The 9,412-nt window shown below is 35.8% G+C and overlaps 1 long non-coding RNA gene across 1 annotated transcript; it reads left to right on the forward strand.

Moving 5' to 3' along the window:
- Positions 1-3,464: 3,464 nt before the first annotated feature.
- LOC145006214 (uncharacterized) lies at positions 3,465-5,036 on the forward strand. The gene is made up of 3 exons (XR_013662837.1): positions 3,465-3,699; positions 3,913-4,730; positions 4,824-5,036. It is a non-coding gene; the product is annotated as an uncharacterized LOC145006214 (long non-coding RNA).
- Positions 5,037-9,412: the final 4,376 nt, after the last annotated feature.

Raw genomic sequence — 9,412 nt, forward strand, 5'->3', positions numbered from 1 at the left:
CCTAATTGACATGGCTTTTCATTTCCACCATGATCCATGGGGTTTAACCTCCATGGAGCACTCTATGGGTTTTAGCCCAATCCAATAAACCATGGATCATTAGCCCACTATATAAGAATGGATGATTTACACAACCAACCCCATATATTTAATTAGTCTCATTTTGTCTATCCAATTATCATGATCCCATGCAACCCAAATGGACCATACCAACTGGGTCAAGTACATACGAGAAATAGTTATGGATTTAGACACCTTATCCAACAAAAAGTCCTTTCTAATTAGCCACCCAAGGCCCAAATCATGGCCTAATTTTCCCAATTTGTCCCAAATCCTATAGTGGGGCTCCACAATTAAATATCAATCCAAAACTTGATGGTCCAACGGGGCCCAAAACAACTAAGCCTAAAGAATGGCCCAAATAGAAGCCCAAACACTGAAATCCTATCATGCTAAGTACGCAAGGCGTACTCAACTTTTATGCTAAGCGTACTGGCTTAAGGGCTTGTACATTGTGCGTACAGGCTTGTACGCCCATCGTACTCCTCCATTCAGCCCAAACTCAAATTGCTTCTTAATCCGCTAAGACATTGATCCCAAAATGTAGATCTGACTTTTATGAGTTAGACAATCACGTAAAGTTACCAACTTTACATCCATGCATGGCTAAATGAAGCGCTTAAGCTTTAAAAGGACGTAACATATGACTTAATTCATGCATGAGACCCAATACCCCATAAAGTTGGCACCTTTATGCCGAAGGAACTCCTGATGAACTTAGATCAAAAAGAATAAGTCCTTCAAACATTTAACTGATCAGTCAACCCAAAAAAGCGACCCAAAAGCATGGAAATCGAGACAAAAAGAGATCTAAGCATTAACAAGTCAAGATTTGAAAGTGATACCTCTAGGAGCTTACAAAGTGATGAATGATTCTAGATCTCTAAGTTCCCCACCAAGCTATGAACCTTCCTCCTTCTTCAATCTCTTTAAAAATGAGTAAAACAACAACAAATTATCCTTAAGAGCTCAAATGCACATCAATGGGGGCTATGGGACGATTTCTAGGGTTTTGGGGGCTTGGAGGATGGTAAAGAGGCTAGCCCTGCAGACTTAAGATGTTTATATAAGGTACAACACCCTAAATTAGAGTTTCCACTAACTCTCAATCTACCCTTCGTAGTACTCTAAGTGTACACCAAATTACACCTCACATACTACCCATCGCACCAGTACGCCCCGCATACTCCCTATGTATGCCCCGCGTACTAGAGTTTTCTCTTAATCCCTAAAACACTCCGAATGCCATAACTTCTTCGTTATAAATCTGATTTTGACGATCCTTATATCCATGAAAAGGTAAAGAGAAGATCTACGCTTTCATTAACTCATACATGCCATAAAATTTCCCGAGCAAGAATCTAATTTCCATAAAACCTGAACTAATACTTTACCTGAACACCCCTTGCTCCAAAACACAAACTGAACAACCGGATCATCCAAATACATCACCCGCCTCCAAATGAGTCTATGTCTCAATTCTTGGAAGGTCCTAAGCCTGCTAATACTCAATCTTTGACCACTTCTCTGAAATAAGAAACAATTAGGAATAGGGCGTTACAGAAGCACACCATTGAAACCAGTGATACAACAAACCTATTGTGAAGTCATCCTATTTGAAATCCTGTAAATCAGAGTGTTCGTTTAGGGGTGAATGGCTGAGAACCTCCAAACTCCCCTTAACTTACCTTAATCAGAAAATTGTTATCCATGGATGAGGACCTCTAAACTCCCCCTTATATATATATATATATATATATATATATATATATATATATATATATATATATATATATATATAAGCATAAGACAACCATCTTAAATCCATCCCAAACTCTTATGCTTCCCATTCTTCTCAACCTAGTGCAAATACGGGTTTCACGTGTTCTTGAAATCTCTACAACATCAGCTTTTTTTCTTCTCAACTAGGTGTAAGTCGGGGCTTCACCTATCTTTAAGAAGTGCATCAACTGTTGTAAATTACCACATCTTGTAAAAGTTCTCAATTAGAAGAGTAAATTTTACGATGATGGCACTATGAAATTCCCTAAGGACAATTCCTAAAACCCTTTTTCCATGTCGATTATTTTCCTAGAAAAGGGTTTCACTAAACCAAGTTCCCGGTCTCTTGCTAAACTCGAAGTATCTCAATGTTGTGGAAAAGAAAAGAAATAGGAAGAAGAAAAGAAAATGAAGAAGAAACATAAAGAAGAAGAAGAAGAAGAAAATCAAGATGAAGAAAAGGAGTGGGTGGGGTGGGTTAGTGCTTTTATTTATTTATTATTTTTTTAAATACAAAATTATTAGAGAGAGAGAGGAAGTAAGAGGTGGGATCTATATCTTTAATTAATAAAACTTTTGAAGTAAATAGAGGAAATATAAAAAATGTATCAGAAAGGAATTTTATTATTTTTAGTTTTATAAATGACCAAAATCACAATCAAAAATGCTCAAAATGACCAACAATCCAAAAAGATAAAGATTTTGACAAAACTAATGCATACCACATGGACCACTTTTGCAGTTTTATCATTATAAAATATTATTATTATTATTATTAATATATATATATATATATATATATATATATATATATATATATATATATATATATATATATATATATTAAAATTATAATAAATTTCAATAGTAAACATCCATTTTTTTTTGTCACTTTCAGCCCTTCTACTTAGAATTCCTGATCCCTGTAGTTAACATAAGAGTTAGGCCTTTTGTTCCCGATCCTTCCGCTCGCTTTATTCTTGATTTACACGAACCGGCCAACGCTTCTACTTTTCCACCGTCCTTTGTATCCAATCACATAAACCTTCCCACCGCTTCTTTTTCCTTCTACTAAAACTAGGGCCGTAAACGAACCAAACGAACACAAACAAGGTCTTGTTCATATTCGTTCGTTTAAGTTAGCCGAACAACAAACGAACACGAATGGATAAACGAACGAGATTTTCTTGTTCATGTTCGTTCGTTTAACAAATTACTTTGTTCATGTTCGTTCATTTATGTTCGCAAACATGCTAAACGAACATAAACGAACAAAGATGAAAAAAAAACACAATTGAACATATATGAACATAAACGAACATATAATATAGCAATATAATAAAAAATAATTGAATATAGATGAATATAAATAAACTTAAACGAACTAACGTAAATGAACATCATAAACGAACGTTCACGAACATAAATAAACGAACGAGACCATTGTTCATGTTCGTTCATTTAACTAAACGAACGATAAATTTTGTTCATATTCGTTCATTTATTAAATAAACGAACATAAACGAACTTCCCGCCGAACAGTTGAGTTGGTTTACACCCCAACTAAAACGCCATTCATAACCTTTTCCTTCCACCTTCTCTCTATAGCGAGCATCGGTCAACTTTTTCCGCTCGACCTCTTTGTCACCACTTCCGCCTATTGTTTCCGATCGGAAGTCGTCGTCACAACCACCGACGCCGGTCACTACTTTGTGTTCTACATCCACCGTGCATCCAAAATCAATATATATACAAAAAAGGCTTCAATTCCTGGATACTTAGCGCTAACAAAAAATAGTAGTAGAAGGGACGATATCAGAATCTTCACGCTCATCTGTATCGATCGGACCTTCAACGGTAACAGTGGTTTGTTTTGTTCTTCCGTTCTGTTATAAGTGCCATATTTTCATATTTAATCTGAATCTTCTGTTCTCTGCTTGCACCTTCTGTTGGTTTAAGACGAATCATCCTTGATTTTCTTTATACTTTTCAATTTCTTGTCGGTTAAAATCCAGTTTGAAATTTTAAGTTGGGTTTTTTAGCTACCCTAAGCTTCCATTTTTTGCACAGGTTTGAAATTAATGTTTATGGAAGCCTCATATTTAGTAAAGGTATGTTTTTTCACAAGTTGATTATGTTGTTCAAAATTGTACCTAACCTGTTTGATGAAATGCCTCAAATGAGGCATAGGGTTTTATTTTGAGAAACAAGAACCTTTGAAAACATTGATGGTATTTTTTTTGTGATTCTTCTTTAGTATTTAAGGAGATAAATAATTTGTTGATGCGATTGAGAAGAATATGGATCGAGACTACTTTATGACATCACAAGATGCTAAAGAGTTTGGTTTCATTGATGAAGTCGTTGATGAAAGACCATTAACTTTGGTGGATGATGGTATTAGAAGTGAAGGAAAAGGAGAAGTTTCAGAGTACAATCTAAATATGAGAAATCCCTTTTTTTCCCTTCTTGCATGCTTTTAATCTCACAATTTTTCTGTTAATCAAATGATATGTTGTAGATGTTATTAGCCGTTGGTCTTTGATGCGTAAAAATGTGTTCTTTGCAATATATATTTTTTTTCTTTAGATTTCAAATTACTAGGGTATTGGGTTATCGATGAATACATTGTGTTAATAATTTCTTTTACCTCGCTAATCCAAAAATGAATTGATCATTGGAGCTCTGAATTTTAGGTACATATTGATTGACGCATGAAATTGGTCAATTATAAAGGGAATCGCCTTCTCGGTGACCATACAATTCATTTGCTATTTTATTCTGCCTAATTTCAGCTCTAACTACTTTTTAGGACTAGGTGTGGTGATTTTGTTTATATGCAGTTAGCCAAAGGAAATTATGAGATAGTAAAATTCATGAAAAAGAAGGTTAGATTCTACTTAAATATTTTGTAATTTGTAATAACTAATATGCACCTTTTTATTTAAATTAATTAATGACATAGTTTTTCTTCACCACAGTCTAAATTTTATGTAAAAGCAAAGAGACAAGTGGAATGGAGGGGACTTGGAGTTTAATTGTTCGCTGATATCATCTGCATCCAATTGGAGGAATATGTAGTAATAGTTGAAGAATTCGGTTAATCAAATGTTGGTACGTATATAAATAGTAACTAAAATGTTGATAGCAATAGCAGAGATAGAGCTTTTGGGGTAAGAGATGAGTTGCCTAGGATGTTTAGCGAGGTAATTTTGCATTTTTTTTTAAAAAAAAAATTAGTTGTCTTGCTGTTTGTTTTGTTTAATCAATTGAAATCAATTGAACTGCATTCCATAATCATTTTTGGTATCTTAACTTTTCTATTAAAAAAAGTTACCGTGAGGTGGAAGCGGAAGGTGGAACGTGAATTACAAAATGTTTTTCTCTTAATTGTTTTTTAATAATATAATGGGTCTTATTAGTTGCAAATTAATAAAAGTTTTTTCCATGATTTATTAGGTAGTATTCTTGAATGGTAGTTATAACTTTAATTTGATAATAATAATAATAATAATAATAATAATAATAATAATAATAATAAAATTGTTCAATTTTGTTAAACTACTTAATACCTCTTCATATTCTCGATACGAGTAAAATTGGTAAAAGTAGTTGTTGGGTGTACGGTGTTGCGTCTTGTGCTCGTCTCTTAGCCTTGTTTTGTATCCGGATTGGACCTGCCCATCCATGATTTATGTGTTAGGGTTTTAGTATTTATAGATGCTTGCACGCATCTTAGTACTTAAGATTTTAGAGATAATTTTAATAACGTTCATCGTTTTTATCTTTTGTAAACCCTAAAGCCTCTACAGCCGAAGTTCTTTGTTGAGCTCTACTGAGGCTTGAATCGTTTGAATCATTAAGCATACTGTTGATTCCATCTTTTGTTTATTACTTTGCTTAAATTCTTTTGTCAAACCTGCGTAAGATCTAAACGATCAAAGAGATTAATATCTCATCAATTGGTATCAGAGCAGAAGGCTCTGTAATTTATACACATCTCTTCTGTGAAAGAAGTGATTAGGGTTTATTCCGCATTAACTGATATTTATTGAGTCGTCACTCCATAATTGACGTATCTCATTATTTATTCGTTTTGCCCTAATATTACATATTACAAGTCTGATCTTGCAACAGGTTAAACGATCAAGCATGGACGATTCTTAATCCAATCCCATCAACATCTCAAACAGTATTGGTTCAACAACAAAGATTCCAATTCTTTACACTCAAGATTACGAGGTTTGGGCAAATCATTTCGAAGACTACGTCATTAGATCTGAAGATAATGGGTATCTAATATGGGAAGCCATTGTATCTGGACCATTTGCTCATTCAGGAACATCCAAAATTATTAAAACTCAAAAGGAGTATAATGATTTGTTAAAAGATGTGAAAGATGTCGCTCAGGACGAAAAGGAGAAGTTTCAGTGCAACATCAAAGCATTGCGACTGATTCGATTCGCTCTTCAGTCTGACACGTTTAGATTGGTGAGTTCCTGCCGTACTGCTAAAGAAATCTGGGATCGGTTGCGAGAGTTGTATTCTACAGATGAAGATTTAGAGCACTCAATTCAAACCTTGCTTTTTTTTAAGTTTGGAGAGTTCAAGCAATATCCTGATGAGTCTGTTACACAAACGTTTGATCGCTTCAATCATCTTCTCAGCAAAATGATCAAACATGATATCGAAAGGAAGCTTATTGATCAGAAGGTCACTTTTCTGAATGGCTTAAGATCCGAATGGAGAGCTGTTGTATCTACAGTTAAAGCATACGAGCAGTTCAAATCATATTCGCTGGCGAAACTGGTGGGAATTCTGAAATCCCAAGAAAAGATAGTGACACAAGAGAAAAGTGTGGTCTCAAACTTGGATCGTTGGCCCTCCTGTCTAAAAGTAAGAATGCAGTAGAAGACGAAGATCTGAACCTGGAGGACTATGATCTAACTTAAGAAGATTATGCTATGATGGTGTCCAATCCCAAAAAGTTCATCAAGAAGAAGTTTCCTACCAATAAGAACCGAAATTGGCAGGGAAGCTACAGTTCTGAAAAGGTAAGGGAGGAGCCGAGGATTGAAGAACCAAAGAAAGAGGCGAAGGTTGAAGTGGACTCTGGTGTCAGTTGTTATTACTGTGGAGGAAAGAATCATTACACCAAAGATTGTGTTTTGAAGAAAATGACTGAGAAAGATGAGGAGAAAGATGAAGAGGCAATCCTTATGAAAATGCTATAGGAGATTAAAAGGAAGAAAGCTGCTACTAATCCTTCTATGAATGCTCTTATTGTACAGGGTTCGGCAGAGGATGACGAGTTCGGTGGCGTACAGGTGTGGTCGACGGACTCAGAAGATGATGAGGTGAGAAAGCCTTCTCACGGAAAGGCTTATATCGCAAGAGGTGGTGAAAGCAGTGGAAAGTGTCTGATGGTGACTGATGTATCTCACATGAGAGGATATAATAATGATGGTGGACATGAAAATGCCAAGGAGCGAGACGACTTATGCTTCACAGCAAAACCTCTCAGTGTGCAGATTAGTGAACTTGATGAACTGATCAAGAAGGTACAATTTCTTTTTGTTTCGTTCAAAATTCCACAAAAATCATATGAAAGGGATTTAAATAACTTGAATTAAAGAATCTCAAATCTAGATAGTTGTTTAACTCAAACGCGGGTCACAAATTCTAACCTGACTGACCAAATAAGCAGGGTGTCATCCAAGAGTGAAGAGCGAAGGATGTGGATTGAGCAGAAGGAGTTGGAGATCATTAAGATTAGAGATGAAAACATTTATTTGTAAAGAGACAATTTGAAATTGTTAAAACAAAGGAATGTTTTTTGTTTAATCGCTAAAAGGCTTTATGCTAATATTACTCAATTGTATCTGAATTGTGAAATAGGGCAGAAGATACATCACATTATTTTACCCTTCCTTGAGTTTAAGGAGGATGAAATCGATGCAGAAGCATACAACTGTGAAAATGTTGTATCTTCTGATGATGTGAATCTCACTTATATGTATGGTCTGGACAAAATAGAATCTTTTATAAAGTCCAAAGACCATAAGGACATGCTTAAAGATCTTCTGGATGAAAATGATAAGCTGAAAATCAAGACCGAAACCATACAAAAATTCGACTCATTGAGTGCCAACTTAAGTTCAGAAAACAAAATCGATGTTGAAAACGCATCTGACCTTATTGAGAACGATGATACGAGTGAAATTTCTGTAGAGGATGAAATCGACTGTTCGGAATTTGTCAGGAGCGAACCTACAAACCACAAAAACTTGATTTCTGAAAATTCTGTAGAATTTGCTCGCTTGTCCAAATCTAAGTCTCCAATCCTTAAAGAAAAAGCTGTTGTGTTTCAAAAGGTTAGAACTACCCCCAATCAGGTATATAAAGTCACAGGAATAACCGAACATCAAACTGCTGAACTCACTGCCCTAGTGAACGAAGACAATGTTGATGGATGTGATGAGTTTTTCTGGCAGCTCCTATAGACAATGCAGACGAAACAGTTGGTCTGTCGGAGTAAACGTCCTAGAAAACCAAAGGAAGATATGTACCAGAGCCACTGAATAAGCCTGATAACTTTGACCTACCAAGTATAAGTGGCACAAAAGAAATACCTGTAGAAGAAGTCACCACCACAAGCGAAACCTCTTCTATGAAGAGTGAACCAGCTGCCAAGAAGCTGAAACAAAAAGCCAATATCCATAGACAACCGAAACAGGTGAAAAATCAAAAGAAACAAAGAAATTTGAGATACAAAAAGAATCTCTCAGAGCGAAAGCAGTTTTGGCGCTCTCAAAATGCTCACTTCTCCTATCCTAATAAAGATTCAAAGTCAGGGGAAAAGACTTTCAGGACACATGAAGAACAGAACCGAAAGGAGAGGTTCGGTCCTAACAGCAACCGAAAGAAGAGGTTCGGTCCCAAGAGCAACAGCAATCGAAAGGAGAGGTTCGATCCCGAGAGTAACAGCAACCGAATGGAGAGATTCGGTCCTGAGAGCAACAAGAACCGAAAGGATGGGTTTGGTCCGACCAACAACACTCAAAAATCCAACTTCGGCTCATCAGCAAGTAGCTACCGAAGGTCCAGGTTCGGTCCCTCTAATGACCATAAACAAAAAGGTCATTTCGAGCCACAAGTCAAAAAAAAATCCCATTCCAAATTCTCTTTTTCTGTTTGTTCTCATTCTCAGTTCTCTTCTAAACCTAATTCTGTTCCCGCACAAAATTCAAAATCATCAATGAACTTAAAAGGAACGACGAACATTTCTTCAGTCAAGGAAGACCGAAAGCAGAATAATGCCCAAACACTAGAATCTGAAACCAAAACGTCTGTAGCTAACTCTAACAAAATCAAAGTGTTTACTATTAACAGAAAAGATGAAACAATCTTAATAAAACGAACATATCTTGTTGATGTTTCTATTACTATTCATGTTCCTGTGAAAGGCTCACGTGAACCCACAAAACTTTGGGTTCCTAAATCTGCTTAAATTTTGCAGGTTATTAGTGACGAGCAGGTTGACGAAAAATGGTACAATGACAGTGGCTGC

The sequence above is a fragment of the Lactuca saligna genome, chromosome 7, assembly GCF_052625555.1.
Source record: "Lactuca saligna cultivar CGN05327 chromosome 7, ASM5262555v1, whole genome shotgun sequence".
Lineage (NCBI taxonomy): Eukaryota > Viridiplantae > Streptophyta > Magnoliopsida > Asterales > Asteraceae > Lactuca > Lactuca saligna.